General features: G+C 38.2%; 1 protein-coding gene across 2 annotated transcripts in view; it reads right to left on the bottom strand.

Annotated features, from left to right (window-relative positions):
* The window catches only part of LOC134822869 (uncharacterized), an 85,822-nt gene that overhangs the window by 45,288 nt on the left and 22,066 nt on the right, over positions 1 to 18,468 (bottom strand). The gene's annotated exons all lie outside the window — the stretch shown is intronic.

Here is an 18,468-nt window from a genome sequence, read left to right as displayed (position 1 = left end):
TGATACTTCTTCTCAATTATTATGTGAATTCTTAATTCTCTTATTATCATATCACCAACTTAATCTTATGAATATTCTTTTCTTTTGCTTAAATTATTTTTTTTATAAATTTTTTGCAGTAAAAATAGTTTTTTTCATCTGTAACATTTTATTGTGTTGCTATCAATTATCATGTCAGATGATATTAGCTTCTCGAGAAGGTCTTTATGCAATTGAACCAATGTTGCACTGTAATAACATTAGTTGGTTCTTTTGCGATAGTCAAAACGCGACAACTAGCGCTGGATAACGCTGGCCAGCGCAAAATATATATGTTCGATAATTGTCGCTATCCAGCGCTAGTTGTCGCCATCCAGCGCTAGTTGTCGCCATCCAGCGCTAGTTGTCGCTATCCAGCGCTAGTTGTCGCTGGCTATGCGACACTGTCGCACGCGATAGTTTGCGATGGCCAGCGCAACTGGCTATCGCAGAAAACAGTTCGATAACTAGCGCTGGATAGCGACAACTAGCGCTGGATAGCGACAACTAGCGCTGGCCAGCGCTAAGCGATAGCCATCGATATCCAGTCCAGCGCAAAATTTTTTCGCTATTACTCGTCAGCTAGCGCTAACCAGCGCTGGCCAGCGCTAGCCAGCGCTTATCGCAGAAAACAGTTCGATAACTAGCGCTGGATAGCGACAACTAGCGCTGGATGGCGACAACTAGCGCTGGATGGCGACAACTAGCGCTGGATAGCGACAATTATCGAACATATATATTTTGCGCTGGCCAGCGTTATCCAGCGCTGGATAGCGACAACTAGCGCTGGATGGCGACAACTAGCGCTGGATAGCGCTAGTTGTCGCCATCCAGCGCTAGTTGTCGCGTTTTGACTATCGCAAAAGAACCCATTAGTTATTGTTTATACTTATAAATCAAGAGGCTTGCATATAATGAACATATTGACACGGGTGCAGAGTTATAGCTGTTATTGGCACCATTTCATTGGACGAGAGGTAGCCCCTTGTACCTTCATGTCATCAACAGACAACAATATGACAAACCAACAAGCTGAGTCGTGCGACTTTTCCATTTATATATTTTATTATTAATATTATAATGCTTGACGTATTTGTATTAAAAAAATTTAATTGTGACATGGATTTTTAATAGCCATGATAATATAATTATGTAATATATTTTTTTCACAGCAGACAAGAGAACCACAACTAACACCAGGATTACACAGGATAACACAGGATAACACAGGATAACACAGGATAACACAGGATTAAATAGGATTACACAGGATTACACAACATTACACGGCATTACACAGCATTACACAGCATTACACAGGATTACACAGGATCACACAGTATTACACAGGATTACGCACTATGATGCTGTCATGTTGTTACCCTCTAACTCTCTAATAGACCATCTTTCTCTCACAGCACTTCTAAATTAAGTTTCACATCTACCTACCTCTTCAAGAGACAAGTTCAAAACTACCTACAATTAAATAGAAGGGCATCAGACCGGATCAAATTTGTTTCTAACACATTATATCATCACCTACCAGACTCACAGGAGTATTCTAACCGCTTCCGTTTTAAACCAGCCTCTCTTCAATTTGTGACCTTTTTGTTAAGCTTAGGAGGTTCTTGCTGAGACTGCAGTAGTCCACTTGCACGATACGTTTTTTGTATCTTGTATGTGACCAGTCAGTTATATTCGATGAGTGTAGTTTATTTCGACTGCTTTGTTTTTTCCCCAATAAAATGAAACACAATTATATCTTGTTAAACGTCAGTAAAATAACTCAATCGTATTATCTTGAGGAGACTTTAAACTTGCAGTATATATAATAATAATAATAATAAGTAGGAATTTATACATCGCTTTATAGCCATAAAGAACTCAAAACCCAAAGATTCAGTTCAAACCATCTAAAGCGACTCATGAGTAACATGTACATAAGAACTTATTTTTATGAAGTATGGATTTTATGAGAAAGGTAATACATGATACTTATACAAATACGTTTTCAAAGAGATGAGTTTATATATATATATTTAAACAGTATTACTGCAAGTTTTTTCAGTTAGAGAACTATTTATTGGTACTAGTGTTTGGTACTCGTTATTCTCCCGTACGCTTATAAAAATATTTAAACACTACTTTTCTTTCACAACGGTTGCATAGCAGGTTCCACACTGTTCTTTAATAGTGTAGTAAATTAAACGCTTACCTAAAATAAAATACCGGAGCACCAGCCCGGATATTATGTTATAATAATACCTTGTCGTTTCAACTATAATATGAACCATTTCATCACCTGCCGGATTCTGAAGATACTCCAGACTTTTTAGGAGCTTTCTAAACGCATCCATTTCAAACCAGCCTCTTTCAGTTTCCAAGTTGCTACTTGCTAGGGGTTACTCTCAATGTTGTCTTTAGAGAGCTTGGGAGGTTTATTTCACTACTTTTTATATGCTAACTGAGCAGTATTTGCTTTCATGACCAAACCTTCATCAATCACTAAATGGGTCAGGTGTTTTGAGATGAACAATTAATCATGGTTCCGATATGATTACATTAGTTTCACGTCACCTCGAGGCGACTACATCGTGACAATCATTTGCTGGACTTCTTGTCTAAGATTTGGACTAATCTTATCTCCATCTTTCAAATTTCACACAATAATATTTATAAAGGTGCGACTTCTGAAGACTAAAGTTAAGGTCTTTTACTTTAGATCAAGAGCATTATATCAAGATACTAAGGTTTTCTGATTAGTATTAAAGTAAAGTATACTAAGGATACTTTCTGTTTCCGATCAGACTAAGTAAGGAAAAATACGCTAATTAATGGAAATAGTCGTCACGTTAGTACAATCAAGGTCATTATCTTTCTCCCAGTTAACGCTTATAATTTTAATTGATTAGAATATTATTAGAACTACAGCAGATCGTGAGAACTAAACGAACCATCGTTACCATGGTTACGTCATACGAATGAACAGTGACAACTACACTACAGTTCCCTACCAAATCCTTCTCTCTTCGGCAGCTTTTGGCGATTTTTGTTAGGGGCTTCAGGAAATAATAATAAGCAGATTCTGCTTCAGTTTAAGCAAAACCCGACGTCTATAATAGCTTCAAAAGCGGATAAGGTAAGATATTATCAAATGCGCTAAAAAGGGCGTGACTCTAGCATAGTTAATTTTTGGATTGATGGATTGTTGGAGCTGGAGGTTTAGCATGGGTACCGTCAAGACTACTAGCACAACTCCGCAAGCAATCTAGTACAACTACTGCTTCGACCGTAATGAATGGTTTTAATACCTGAACCTTTGCCACTCAGTAGTTATCTTATCCCAGATCTTATCCCAGACCGGGATTAACACTGACACCACAGAATTAAACCACAGTTTGTTGTTGTTTTATACCCACTCCTCTCTACTATCTACTATGTACCTATCAGCTATCTACTGTCTACTGTCTACTGTCTACTGTCTACTGTCTACTGTCTACTGTCTACTGTCTACTGTCTACTGTCTACTGTCTACTGTCTACTGTCTACTGTCTACTGTCTACTGTCTACTGTCTACTGTCTACTGTCTACTGTCTACTGTCTACTGTCTACTGTCTACTGTCTACTGTCTACTGTCTACTGTCTACTGTCTACTGACGAGCAGATGAGTCATTACAATTCTGTAGATTGCATCCGATGTGGTTATGTAATTTTAGATTGGAGTGTAAATGTTTGAATTAAACCTCTTGAAGCCTCTGAGCACATTCCCTCACTGCATCTCCACCTTGTGTATGACTTGAAGTTTTACAGGTGGGTATTATTGTGTTAATTGTGTTTTTTAGGCTATATAGTTGTGTTTATTGTGTTATATAGTTGTGTTTATTGTGTTAAATAATGTAGTTGTGCTTATTGTGCTTATTGTGTTATACAACTTACTGTGGATAATAGGAAGATACTGTGCTTATAATTTGTATTGTGTTTACTAGGTGGATACTGGATACTTATTGTGTTTTAAAGATTAAACAGGTTATATAATATATTGTGTTTAATCTCGCTATTGTTCTCTGTAGTGTCCATGTTTGTATCTAATTGTATTGTCTGCAGTATAGTTAAGAGATATCACGTGACTTTCGTGCTGTTTAAATTTCCAGCAGATAGGTTTCATATTATCGCTTACGTCTCATTCTTTAACGTCACACATCGTGCACGTATTAGCTCCCCCGGGATACGAACAGTTTGATAGATTTTTCTGAAACTTGGATTTTCTCCTTTACCTTCAGCTCTTTAATTCTGTTGTAAGACATAAAAATGGAAACCTATAATCGTACGATTCTTGGTGGAGATATTTTTAAAACAGAGACAAATTTATAACTACTACTATAGGTAGTCTACCATACAAGACAGCTTTATAACTATAATTAGCAGAACTTTGCTTAATTCTCTATTAAAGTATTAAATTTTCAGTCAGTCTATTTCTAATATACATGATATTCTGAACAGCCAAGCCGTGCCTAAACGACCACAAATCTGTACTCCATTTCTCCACTTCTCCACATATTCGAGATTAAGCATCTTCTGTAGCAGTGCTTTCTCGAATCATTCAACCGTTTACTTTTTATTGCGCCGTTTACCACACTCCGCAAGCAGTCCGCACCTCGTACACCCTTGCTCCGAGGGAAGGCCGACATTATGACCAGTGCACCAACCGCTCACTATTCACTATTGTAATTGTATTAACCGCCTGTAATAATGTTAACCGCCTGTAATTAACCGCCTGTACTACAAAACTCCTGTTTAGTCTATCTGGTCTGTAAGAATCTGAGCTCGACATATTCACTTTATTGCAAATAGAAGAGAGAACTTTCTCCACGCTTCACTGGAAGAACGCCAGTTTTCCTCCTGTATTATCCATGCTAACAGTTAACAGTATCCGCTTTAACAGAACTTACAGCCGCTAGACGACAGCCGCACTTTGAGCCTGTACTCGCCGCATATTGACCAGCCACCAGCCGGCACTTTAAAACTCTCTGTGGAACTTACTACAGTGGTTTGGGGGCGCCCACCACGCTACAGTGATAGCTTTGGAAGCAGCCTGTCTCAAGGAGGATGCCTTTATCTGTTTACTAATCCGCTTCTAGCCAATAACGAGACATCGTGAGGGACTACGCCCTGTGTGGAGGCCTAATGTACGTCACGTGACACGTAGGTGCGTCACGTGGTGCATCAAGTGATCGGTTTTAAATTCGGTGAATGAGCGTGTTAAACGATCTGAGCATGCTAAGCAGTGCTGCAAATCATGGAGTATTATGTGCTGGAAAAGGTGGAATATTATATGATACTTGAACTCTACATACTGATCTTCAGTGTAGCAGTATCAGAGATAAAGTACAGGGTCACACAGTGATATTCAGTGTAGTAAGTAACAGACAGTACAGACAGAGCTGCGTCTAGTAGCATACTTACTGTTGTAACATGATGAAACGCTGAGAGGGAATTCAGTGTTTTCGTCATGATGTTCTTAAATGTGCTTGACAACATTCTTCTATTAAACAAGATATATAAATCACTGCCACTGCGAGATATAAGTTTTGTAGAAATGAATGGTGATGTAAATGGAAATATAATGACAGTAAAGAAATGAGAAATGGAAGGGGTCTCTCTAAAGAAAATTATAAAATTAGTAGAGTTTAAACTACAGTAATTAGAGTGATATTCGTTGTTGAACTCAGTTACTGGATTAGGTTTATCGTTGAACAAGAATAAACAGATTAATGGTAGCTGAGCGAAGAAAAATTTAGTATCAGTGTTTAAGCTTGAACGGCGTCCGACGGACGTACGTCGGTGGACAGTGAAGCGAAAACATTACTGGTGTGGCCTCCTTCGATCGGTCTAAATAATGCTTGCCAATAAATCGAGCTTTCATTACTAGTCGCATGAATTATTCAGGACTTTCTCCGAGGCCAAGTTAGACTCCGATTTTTAGGAACTGGACTTCAAAGTTTGATTGTACAACATCCGCAGTAATAATGCTCTTGAATCACTGCCTAAGCACTGTCAACACTTTCTGTTTATATAGATGAGCCCTACCCCCGATTCTCGAACCAATTTTGTTATCTTCAAAAGTTTTATTTTTCTTCTATTACTTTCAACAAAATAGATTATATTACGTATCGATACAATTTCCAAAATCGAAACTCTAATCGTTCTTTACCATGGCAAGCTTATATAGACTCGTTTACAATTATCGTAGCTTCGAAACATCTTAAAATGAGTAGTAAACGGAATATAACTGTCAAAGTGGAGTCACGAGTATTCATTAGGCGTATAATCAAGAAGCAGGTAGGTAACACCAAGTATTACCCTGGGTATAACCAGGTATTACCAGGTATAACAGTATAACCAGGTACCTATAACCAGGTATAACCAGGTATAACAGTACAACCAGGTATAACAGTATATTAACAGTATAACCAGGTATAACCAGGTATAATCAGGTATTAACAGGTATTACCAGGTATAACCAGGTATAACAGTATAACCAGGTATAACAGTATATTAACAGTATAACCAGGTATAACCAGGTATAACAGTATAACCAGGTATAACAGTGTCAGTATTTAAACCAGGTATTACCAGGTATTACCAGGTATAACCCGTGTTTTGAGAGAATAGCCAGATTATGAGTCATGTTACTGTTCTCAGGTCCGTCAGGAACATTCTATATAGTACAGGAAAGCTGTGGTATGCGGAGCAGTCAGAGGGAATAATGAAAGATAATGAATATAATGTACAGTAATAAAATTGTTGGTTTGTATGTGTGGACAAGGGACGCAGAAATAGCCACCCAGCATTTCTGGGGCATAACTTGCAATAGTTGCAGCTGGGGGGGGGGGGGGGGGGGGGGGTACAGCACTGTCACCATCTCGCCTTGCAAGCAGTCCCATCCCTCACTATCCATTGACCATGGTAACTGGTAGGTAACCATAGTAAACATGTATACCAAGCTGAACAGCAGCTCAAGTCATTAATTCAATGCTAATAACTGTCATTCCTGAAATGAGGGGATCTGTTCCATGATAATTGCTGGCTTGGCAAATTGATGATAATGAATTAGGCATCTAAGTGGGTTTACTACTACTACTGTTGGGTGTATTCGGATTATTAGTCCAACTAATGAAATATGAGAAGGGCATTACAATAATTACTGGTTTTTGGTTGCTCACTGCTTATTCCCCCCCCCCCCCCTTCCCCCCTTAGTCTACAGAGTTATCTTTACTCTGATATTAGTCTGAAATAAGCTAATAATTTCAAATCATGAATTAGCAATATAATACCAGACTACAATTGTAGTGATTCGGTCACACTGTAATATGTCACACCAAATGAGTCAGCTCAAACTTCAAAGAGTTATTCGCACAATTAAAATCATTAAATCTAACTTGTACACCGTTTTATGAATCCTCTGGTTGTAACGTCCTATGGATATTACTACTCCAGTTATGTTTCTCTATTTCAGCTTACATTTATTATATTTCATTCGTCACCTAGTTATATTACAGGAGGAAGTCCCCTACGGTATGACATCGACACTACAGACATTTTTAGTTTTCAGCAACACCAGTTTCCAGATCCCGGCTATTCATTGTTATGTTCTTGAAGTACTGGAATCTCTACAATCGAATAGTTTAGGAATCTAATACTAATACACGTCGATATTATAACCTGCCTTCTTTCCTTTATTTTATTTTATTTTTTCATTTCTACCGATTCTGATGACTTGAGTCTACCTACATTTTTTTTTTCCATTCTTACCGGATGCAAGGAATTTGTTTAGCTAATGCTTTAATATTTATGATCTATTCCTAAGGTTTATTATTTCGAAGCTACATCTAGGTAAACTATAGGTAAAAATATAATATTAATCATAAGCTAAAATGTACTAATCTTTGTATTCTAAATGGGGAAAAAGAAGAAACATTGTCAGTCAGTCGAGAAAATTGTCAGTCAGGCTATATGGCAGCTTTGTAGATGTTGTGACTATGCTAGTAGTGGTCCCAGGCTTGCGACTGGAATTGCGGTGTTAAATCGATTTAATGGTATACCAACGATCCACCTCCCACTTGTTGTTTGGTACTTAGCATTAATAGTGTTAGCTGTAGCCATTTATAGCAAGAATCTTAAAACTTAAGGGGATGACAAGGAAAAAAAGGAAGGAAAAAGAATAACGGAACAAACAATTAATTAAAGTATTTACAGGAGCATAAGTTATTGTAATTACAAGTTCAATAATAAATCACTGCTAAAAGTACTAATCTTTGTATTCTAAATGGGGAAAAGAAGAAACATTGTCAGTCAGTCGAGAAAATTGTCAGTCAGGCTATATGGCAGCTTTGTAGATGTTATAAAGTTATAAGAATTCCAAGTAGTTTTGTATAATGGTTTTGCCTATTCTACTTCAACAACTCTTCTAGTAGATGTCTGAAACTAGAACCCTTGTGTTTGGTTGGAACAGCAAATCATACATAGTTGCAGTTCTACATCATTTTCAAAGCACCTTCTAAACATTGTAGGTCTTCACTATTATTAACACTGAAGACGTACATGATAACATGTTACATTACTATTAAATCTAGCACCCTCCTACCCCGAGGATGGCAGATCCACCCTACACCTTCAGGACACTAATAAAGTGATGTCAGTATAACTTTCAGACTTTTAGACAGGTCGACTGCTTGACATCTCATGCTATTGTATTCGCCCGGTTGCATATTATTATTATTCTATAGTCGTATAATGTGGGCACCCGTTATAAACTCTGAACTATCCTGTGAAATTGAAGTCGTGCAGTTCCACGTTGGAATGGGCATTGTTTACTTTCATTCGAGAAACAATGTTAATCATTGGAATGTTAATCATTGTAGATCCCTACTACTACTACTACTACTACTATCTCTCACTTTATACCATGCTGGTCTCATAGGCTGGTCTCATGGGCGGCCACCTCGTACGGGCGAAACGTTAATTATATCAAATGAAATTAGATCGAAAGAGCGCATGTTAGGGCATCTCACTAGTCGCAGTTCCAGTAGCACGTGGGTACTGGGTTGTAACGTGTTTAGAAGATGCCGTCAACTCCGCCTATTCATAGTCTCTCTCAGTGGCTAATTTGATGAACTGATCGCGATCGGTCACTAATCAGGAGAATTAGAAATCGCTTGTTTTATTAAAGTTTTAGCTGCCTCTTGTCAGCTTATTTTTAGTTTGCATTAACGGCAGTTGTTTGGCAAATAACGGCAGTTGTTTGGCAAATAACGGCCGTTGTTTTGTTCCGCTAAACATCTCCCAGCACACTGTAATGAGAACACAATTAAAGGCTGGACAGTTCACGGCGCTGTATAGAGACAACCAATTCAATATCCTCACCCTGAAGTTATTACCAGCTCGTTAAAAACCTGTTAACTTGATGCTCAGAAATGCGGGGGAGTCGACGGTAGAGAATTAGAGTTTGGTACGGTGTCGTGTTAAGTCAGCAGCCTGAAGATGTAGATACAAGGGTCAGTAGGTACTAGGTAGCTCAATTTGCCTTGTCGTCGAGAAATATCCCTTCTTTTTAAACCTTTCAGAAGAGAAACTTTCTTCCTCAGAAGTTAAACTTTCTTACTCGGAAGTGAAACTTTCTTACTCGGAAGTGACACTCCACTTTTGTCAAAATTAAAACCCTGCAAACAGATCGTGATTCGTGTCTCATTTTCTCAAAAATAGTGATATACCAAATCATTCTTCATATCAGTGCAATGTGGTTCAAAAATACTCAAAATCAATTTTTATAAATGAGTTTTTCGCCTCTCCTGGAAAATTTTCTCAAAAATACTCAAAAATAATTTTTGAGAATAAAAATTTTGCCATTTTCGTCGGGACCCTCAAAAATACTCATGATCCCCCTGAGTAGTAGTAGAGGGCTTGCGGGTTGTGGGTTGCGGTTAGGTAGCACAATTTAAATGATTCAGTAAGCGGTGGAAGTTGCGGTGGGGATTTTGACAGCACTTGTTCCACACAGCCTTTATTACTATGGAGTTAAAACTCATGCGATGAAATATGTTCATGGCATGTTAGCTGCAGAAGCATACCGCGTGAAATTGGAGGAACTCATTACGCGCTTGCCTTTCCATTCGACTACTCTTTGAAACCGTAAAAAAGTTACGGAATCGGTCAGATCATTGCCATGAAACTATTAAATGACTCTTTGAAAATATTAAAGTTACCAAGTCTCAAGATATTATTCGCATTCGGCTCATGGTAATCGGTCGTCGCTTTTTTTTGTTGAGGCGTAAACATGAGATAGTGATTAAAACACCGATCGTTTTTAGTATAAAAGGCATAATATTATATCTTAACAAAGAAGAATTTGATAAAACCACAATGCTGCTCTGACATAGCTGCAGTTTATTAACTTCACTGCAGTTTATTACTTTCACTGCAGTTTATTAACTTCACTGCAGTTTATTAACTTCACTGCAGTTTATTACTTTCACTGCAGTTTATTACTTTCACTTCAGTTCATTACTTTCACTGCGGTTTATTACTTTCACTGCAGTTTATTACTTTCACTGCAGTTTATTAACTTCGCTGCAGTTTATTACTTTCACTGCAGTTCATTACTTTCACTGCAGTTTATTAACTGTACTGCAGTTCATAACCTTCGCTGCAGTTTATCATTCGTTTTATGCAATCAACAGCTCTTTGAGGTTTGCTGTTCTGAGCTAGCTGGCATTCCATGCATTGCTGTAGTTTATTAGTAAAACAATGTCACCCATTGTATGATCACCTAGACAATAGGGTCTGATATCACGCGGCAGGCCCTACCAGCTACCTAGACAATCCTTCTTATTGTTTATCTGAAAAACGAGCTCTTTTAAGCTTTTAACCCCAAAAATGCTTTTCCTATCGCCGTGTGATATTCAATGGTATGTCCAACATTTTCTACTTAGTTATAGTTTTAAAGTTTTAATGACAGAATAGTGAAAGTCTAGCCTGACCTAGTGACCTGCCCTGGCTATACTGCAGAAACGTGCACCACGGCGATTCGCCGCCGCCGCGAAATTTTGACCCAGACCGCCGCCGCCTAAAAGTAACACGGTGCACATCTCTGCTCTACTGATCTGATCCAAGACGATCATCTTTACAATAGTCGTGTTTACAGAACGTTAGTGCAAACCACAACTCTCTAGCAACTCCAACTCAACTACCAGTAGGTGAAGGAGTTGATTAATCGTGGTATTTATACTTTAATACTCTAATACAATACTCTATAATAATAAGTAACTTATCAGACTAATTATACAACTAGCCCTTTTTAATCTTCTCAGTCTGTCGGTCATCTCTTTGGGGGAATAGACCATATACAAAACCTACTGTTCATTGCTGTGATTACAGATATCTACGAACTGCTTCTACTTGCTGCAATTCCAGATACTTTTTTTCCCGTGATCACATACATATATTTTGCATCTGAGCCAGTTGGTCTAGCATTTGTATCTTTAATTAACCCTATTGTTTTTCTTGTAACCCGCTCTTCTTTGAACGGAAAGCTTTCTCCTTGCATCATCAATATAAATTACAATTCAATGCGATGAATTGCTTTGCAATGAATACACTGCAAGGTAACTTACTTTCATGTACGTTTAATATTATTTTTATCTCACGAATTACAAGTGTTCCTGTTTGATGTTGCCGAGAAAACCTCGCTTTAGCAGCTTGAGCAACTAGAGCAGCCTGAGCAGCTAGAGCAACTAGAGCAGCTAGAGCAGCCAGAGCAGCCAGAGCAGCCAGAGCAGCCAGAGCAGCCAGAGCAGCTAGAGCAACCAGAGCAGCCAGAGCAGCCAGCTGCCAGAGCAGCTAGAGCAGCCAGAGCAGCCAGAGCAGCCAGAGCAGCTAGAGCAGCCAGAGCAGCCAGAGCAGCCAGAGCAGCCAGAGCAGCCAGAGCAGCTAGAGCAGCCAGAGCAGCCAGAGCAGCTAGAGCAACCAGAGCAGCCAGAGCAGCCAGAGCAACCAGAGCAGCTAGAGCAGCCAGAGCAGCCAGAGCAGCCAGAGCAGCCAGAGCAACCAGAGCAGCTAGAGCAGCCATAGCAGCCAGAGCAGCTAGAGCAGCCAGAGCAGCCAGAGCAGCTCAGGGTTGTTTGTTCATAAAATTGTTTAACTGTTTAACAGGCTCTGTTTGTTCAGTCTTCAGATTTGTTGTTCCGCTAGTCATCTCGACATTAATTCCTAGCTAGAAACCCACGTACATCTCCTTTATCTCTGAGTCATTATCCCTTTTCATGAGCACTTGACAACTTACAATATTAAGCAGAAATATGCGATTATGAACATATAATTAAACCCTAAAGTTCAAGGATCACTGTAAACTCAGAAGCAGGCCGAATTCATGTAAATAGCTTAATTTGAGAGGAATATAATTTCTTGATCGAGGCAGCGTCTAAATTCCTCCTATCTCTACTTCTTTGCTTAGTTGAATTACACTGTCATTGATCTTCAGGCACAAGTTATCTTTGTATGAGAATTACGAGTCTTCAAGTATTGATACAATGCCGTACTGCTCTACTTTAGAGGTGAATGAGGCCAGCAGATCATCGACCTTTTTCTGAGACTTACTTCCTGGAGGTAATTATTAGTTTTCCTTTATGTGATTTCTTTAATTAGTACATCTTAGACCTGTTTTATTTTCATCTCTTTCTTTATTGCACAGATATAAATACAATTAGTATAAATTATAAAACTGCGTACTCCGGAGGAGATCAGGACAACAGGAAATGTATAGACCGTCTACAGGGCCTGCTCAGCAGTTCCTGATACTACTATACTGATATGTTGCGTTTGCTCATGTGCGATGGAGAGAAACGGAGAGAAACGCAGGAAACTTATTTTAGAATCCAGACTACATTTGGATCGACCTAGGAAGGCAGGCACTCCGGAGCAAGGTTATCACTGTTGGATACAAAGCTATGATGAGTGATGACCCGATTACAAAATACTTCAGGTCCTAATACTCCTAATCGTTCCTTTAAACAGTTCCAATAGTCACCATGATACTGTGCGATGGTAACTATGGTAACTATGATCACCATGATATATAACAATTGGTGAGCGGCAGTTCTAACGCTTCTGAACAATGCCATAAAGCAGATATATCAAGAGTTAGTGCTGGTGGTAACATTTGGCACAATATGATGAATAATCTGCATATATTGAGGTACCAGAGCAAATGACAGCAGAGTTTCACGGTACATTCCTGAGTGGCTCATTGTAAGGGAGATTCTTAGGAGACGCGTCCTTCGTAATCTCATGGTAGCTATGGTAACTCTACTATGGTAACTATGGTAACTAGCTAAATCTAGTGGCACTGTAAATTTAACGAAGCAGATCATTTGCTCTCGTGCCCGGAAAATCGCCGTTTGTCTTATCTTAACAAGGGAAAATAGGCGTAGTGCCGAATAAGTGCCGAATAAGTGGAGCCGAACAAGTAGTCGCCAGTCTGTACTCCCCTAAGCTTCTAGGGAGGTTTTGTGCTTTGGTAATTGTAGTCTTTTCATGAGCGCATCTCTTACTTTAATATTATGTCAATCTAGCTGAATATTCCGACTAAATGTTGAAGAAATTGCGTAGTATTTTTATGGCTATTATTATACTGTAAAATTCAGCTTGAATATTATTGTTTGGTCTCCTAGTCTTAGCAAAGTACTGAATCTTGATTGTAATTATCATCGCCGTTCCCCTTATTCAAAGTTAATAGTATGTTTCGATTAGCATCTAAAGCTTCTGTTTTCTACTCTGTGAGTCGCCATGTCGGCTCTCCCACTTTGTCGCTATGGTAACTCTACAATGGTAACTATGGTAACTAGCTCTCCCACAAATCCAACTTACAAATTGTTTAAACGCACTGTGACTAAACTGCTCCCCCGTTCTCTGCCTACCGCTTACAGTTCCTTTCCCGACAAATACAGCCGCCGGCCAAGCAAGATAATTCTGAAGCCAGGTCAGCAGAGGATCAAACTCAATTTCGAGTTTTATCCAATTTCGTAACCATGTAGCTTTCTTCAGGACAACCACAGTGAGTGCAGGCATCCTATATTGTTCTGATTTCGTAACCATGTAGCTTTCTTCAGAACAACCACAGTCACTAATTATTATGGTAATATTACGATAAAGAAACTTAAGAAATATTGCAGCAAGTTTAATATATCATACTAGTAATCATCATTAGACGAGACCATATTAAACTCAAGCGAGATTGTTGTAACATAATATCACGACATGATTGCATGAATTCATAATTTCATGCAGCTAGCAAAGCCATATTATGAGTATGCTCTTAACGATTAAAATAGCGCCCAGGGGCCATGGAACATGTTTAATCCCATCTCTCTTGGAGAGGGGGGTTCAGCTCCATCTTACTAATTAGTCCCGCGGGGACACGAATAGACTATATTACTCCTTTTGTTGTATCTTCGTATGTTGAAGAGAAGTTATATTATCCTCATACTCAATATCTATATTCTGTATCGTCATCTTTTTGTTTTGAAAATTGTTCTTTGATCATGAACTAATCTAACTGTTTTATTTAGTCAGGTAAGTGGTCTATAATCCCAATAATTGCGATAAATCGCAATATTTGTAATCATTTTGATCATTATCAATCTGAGTAATCCTTTTAATCTTCAAATTTAATGTGCCTGATTTTTGTCATGATTGTACTCTTTTTTTTCTTCTTAATTCTATATTATATAAATATATATATATATTTTTTGTTTTTTTTGTTGCATATTTTTTTTCTCACCTCTACCGTACCACTCATTTGGGATTTTCACCCATACCACCAGTAATTTGAATTGCTGAGTTACTAAAATTTCTAAAATTTTTAAATTCTATTTATTTGATTGATTGAATGATTGATATTTTGAATAAAAATTTGCTAACATGTCTTTATATAATATATCAGATTGATTGGGGGACTGGTCCGTAGTACCAGCCAATGTTTACTCAAAAGTAATATATAATTGAAATAAGTTAAATATTCATCCCCGAGGGGCACGCAGATTATAATTGTGATGTTATCTATTAAAACTTTAAAACTAATCAATTAAAATTTTATTGGTCGAGTCGACTGGCCCTGATCTGCAAACATATTTGATATTAGTAACTTTATGATGCTGCCTCACCGCAATTAGGTGTGTTATCAGTGTAGATATGCGCTATGTGGCAGTGAAATAAGGAATGTGCTGTTAGAATGGCAGGTGGTTTGAAATGTTGTCCTAATTCAGATTGTTTAATTTGAGCTGTATGAGTTTGGTTTTGAGTGATTATTGACTATTATTACTATATTAATGTTCTTTGTGATTTACGTAATCCAGGTAGGTTGTGGAGTAAAAATGGTGGCCATTCGTCGTTGCAGCCAGCACTTTGTAAGTCTAGTAGTACTTTTTTTGACGAATTCTTATATATGTTGATGGAAAATATACTGGATGGGCATGTGATGCGAGTGTTATGCTCTGAAATAGCGAGCATTGGGCCTTTATAAAAGATGCTAGATCTCAGGTCAGTCTGTGAGTAAATTGATAACCAGTCTAAGTTTTGTTCGTGTGTCGTTCCTTGTTTGGGTGTGTTAGGAGGGAAAAGTTCTGAAATCGATTTAGGTAACAAACTAGACATATTTCGAACTTTGTGCAGTAAAATAAGTGCGTTTTTAACGATAACCCCTTGAACGGTTAAGACCTCGTGTTCTTTAAATGCTAGTTTTGTGTGCTCTGGCAGTTTTCCGTCCTTGTAGTAGTAGTTCACATTTCCGGCCATAACTGCCCTCATACCTTGTTTTTGTTTAGCAAAAAGAGATTCTATAAGAGATTTTGAAGCAAATCCCCAGACAAGTGAGCAGAAGTTTAAATGGGACTGAACAAAACTTTGGAAAATCTGTAAACGGGCCTTCATTGGCAATTTATGTTTTATCCTGTACATCACCCCAATAAATCTTGACATCTTGCTCCTCAGTGCTTTTATGTGGTTACTCCAGTTAAGCTTTTCATCTACAATTACACCAAGAAACCGGGCTTCAGTTTTACGTTCTAATACTGTATTTTCTATTTGTACTTTAATCAATGATGGTTCTATGCGCTTTTTCGAGAAAATCATATAACACGTCTTTTTTAGATTTAGTGCTAATCCGTTGCTATTAACCCACCGTGATAATGTTTCCGTTAATTGGTTGACCCTTAGCATTAGTTCTTGGACATTGGAACCGTTAATAATGATATTTGCATCGTCTGCATAAAGTATGAATTTTACCATCATGTTAGAAATACCGGGAAGATCGTTGATGTATATGACGAAAAGTAAGGGACCTAGTATGCTCCCTTGTGGAACACCATGCACAATAGGCTTGTGGGACGAATGTGAATTGTTTATTGCTACATATTGGCTTCTATCACTTAGGTATGACTCAAACCACTTTAGAGCTATTCCCCGGATGCCATAGTGCTGTAATTTATTTAGCAGTGTAGCATGATCCAGGACGTCAAACGCTTTACTGTAATCTAATAATAGCAGTAGTGAAATTTGGTTTTTGCTAAGAGAGTGTAAAATTGTACTTTGTGCATTAAGAAGAGCATGTTCACAGGACCTTCCTGGACGGAAACCATACTGATTTTCGAATAAAGAACCATTTTTGTTGAGAAATTCTAAGACACGTCGGTGCATCAGTTTTTCGTAGATTTTTGAAAAGGAACCTAAGAGAGAGATGGGTCTATAATTTTCAACGTCAAGTTTAGAGCCTCCTTTATGGATGGGAGTTACTTTGGCAATTTTAAGGGCCTGTGGAAATATGCCTGTACTTAAGGATTCGTTGATAACTTTTGCTAATATAGCAAGGAAACTATCGCTGGAACTGGCTACTTTTAGTGGTTCAATTTTTGTGTCAAGGGTCGCTTTGTTCTTCAAACCAATAATAATTCTTTGAATTTCGATCGTTTCGGCAGGCTGGAGATAGATTGATTGAGAACAGGATGTGGGCAGATATTCCTGGAACCCCCCAGGGTCAAAGGTCTGACGGGCACTTATCTGAGTTTTGATGTTTGTAGCAATGTTCGAGAAATAGTCATTAAACCTTTCAGCCACGGTATCTTCAGAACTCAAAATCGACCCGTCCGAACCAGTTAAGTCTTAACTGCTCAGTTTTCCTGCTTCTACCAAGTAAACCGTTGATTATTTGCCATTGTTTTTTGGAGCAGTCCTGGTATTTTTCGAATCGTTTTTTATAGTATCGTTGTTTGGCAATGTTGACATGTTTTTTACAGAAAAGTTTTAGCTTTTTATAGGCCTCTATATTATTCATTGTAGGTTCAAGTACTTTACTATGATAACTTTCTTGTTTCCGCGCACATGCTTCTTCAAGCCAGGGTAATATCCAGGGTTTAGTATTAGAACGTTCATGCTCACGGCGAATATGATTGATTTTTAGTGGATAGGCAGTGTTATAGTGCTTGGTGTAAATATCTGCAAGTTTTCCGTATTGCAGACTAGCGTCGTCTGTACTTAATATCTCGTCCCACGTTTCCCCATCGATGAGTTCCCTAAAAGCAGCATTGTTGGCCTCATTTATGACACGTGTTTCATAACTAAGTTTCGGTTTTGTGTTAGTGGGTAGCCTGAGATGTTGTTGCGAAGAGTTACTTAGTTTAAAAGTGGTAACGATAGCAAGATGATCCGATAAATCCACCGTTACAACGTTACTGCTTATTGTGTTATTTATATTATTTGTGTAGACATGATCAATTAAGGTAGCACTATGATCGGTGACTCGTGTCGGCCTTGAAACCGTCTGAACAAATCCATACTTGGCAAGGAGGTCGATGAGGTTCTGTCCAGAAATATCAGTTTTGAACTTTATAAGATCAATATTCGCGTCCCCAAAAAACATGATATGCTTGCGAGAATGTCTGTCTAGACCTCGTAGCACCTTTTCCAAAGAATTTAAGAAGTTCTGAGTACCTTTAGATGGGGACCTGTAAAAGTTTATCAATACTTTTGTTTGGTTTGTGCCTTTGCAATTATGCACCTTAACTAATTGAAATTCAGCGATGACTGTAAAGGTACATTTGAAGTCAAGGCGTTGTTTTACTGACAGTTGTGGCTGACTAACAATATATAACACCGACTTTTAATGTGTAGGAGTACAGCTACAAAATATATATATATGAATAAGTCAAACCTGTCCAAGCTAGAGAGCCATGGCAGGGCCAGCAGGTAAAGCCCGGACCAAAACACACTGCACCGACTAGGTATATAAAATAACAATATGTAAATAATAGAAAATATTATAAAGGTATATAATTATAGATAATAGAAAAGAGGGACAAACCGGGGCTTATTATATCAGCTAAGGAGGTTAAAAGCAGTCTAGAA

Source organism: Bolinopsis microptera, chromosome 11 (genome assembly GCF_026151205.1).
Source record: "Bolinopsis microptera isolate Bmic1 chromosome 11, MBARI_Bmic_1.0, whole genome shotgun sequence".
NCBI classification, from domain to species: Eukaryota; Metazoa; Ctenophora; class Tentaculata; order Lobata; family Bolinopsidae; genus Bolinopsis; species Bolinopsis microptera.
Note: the sequence above shows the minus strand (reverse complement) of the source record. Positions and strands in the feature narration are given on the sequence as shown.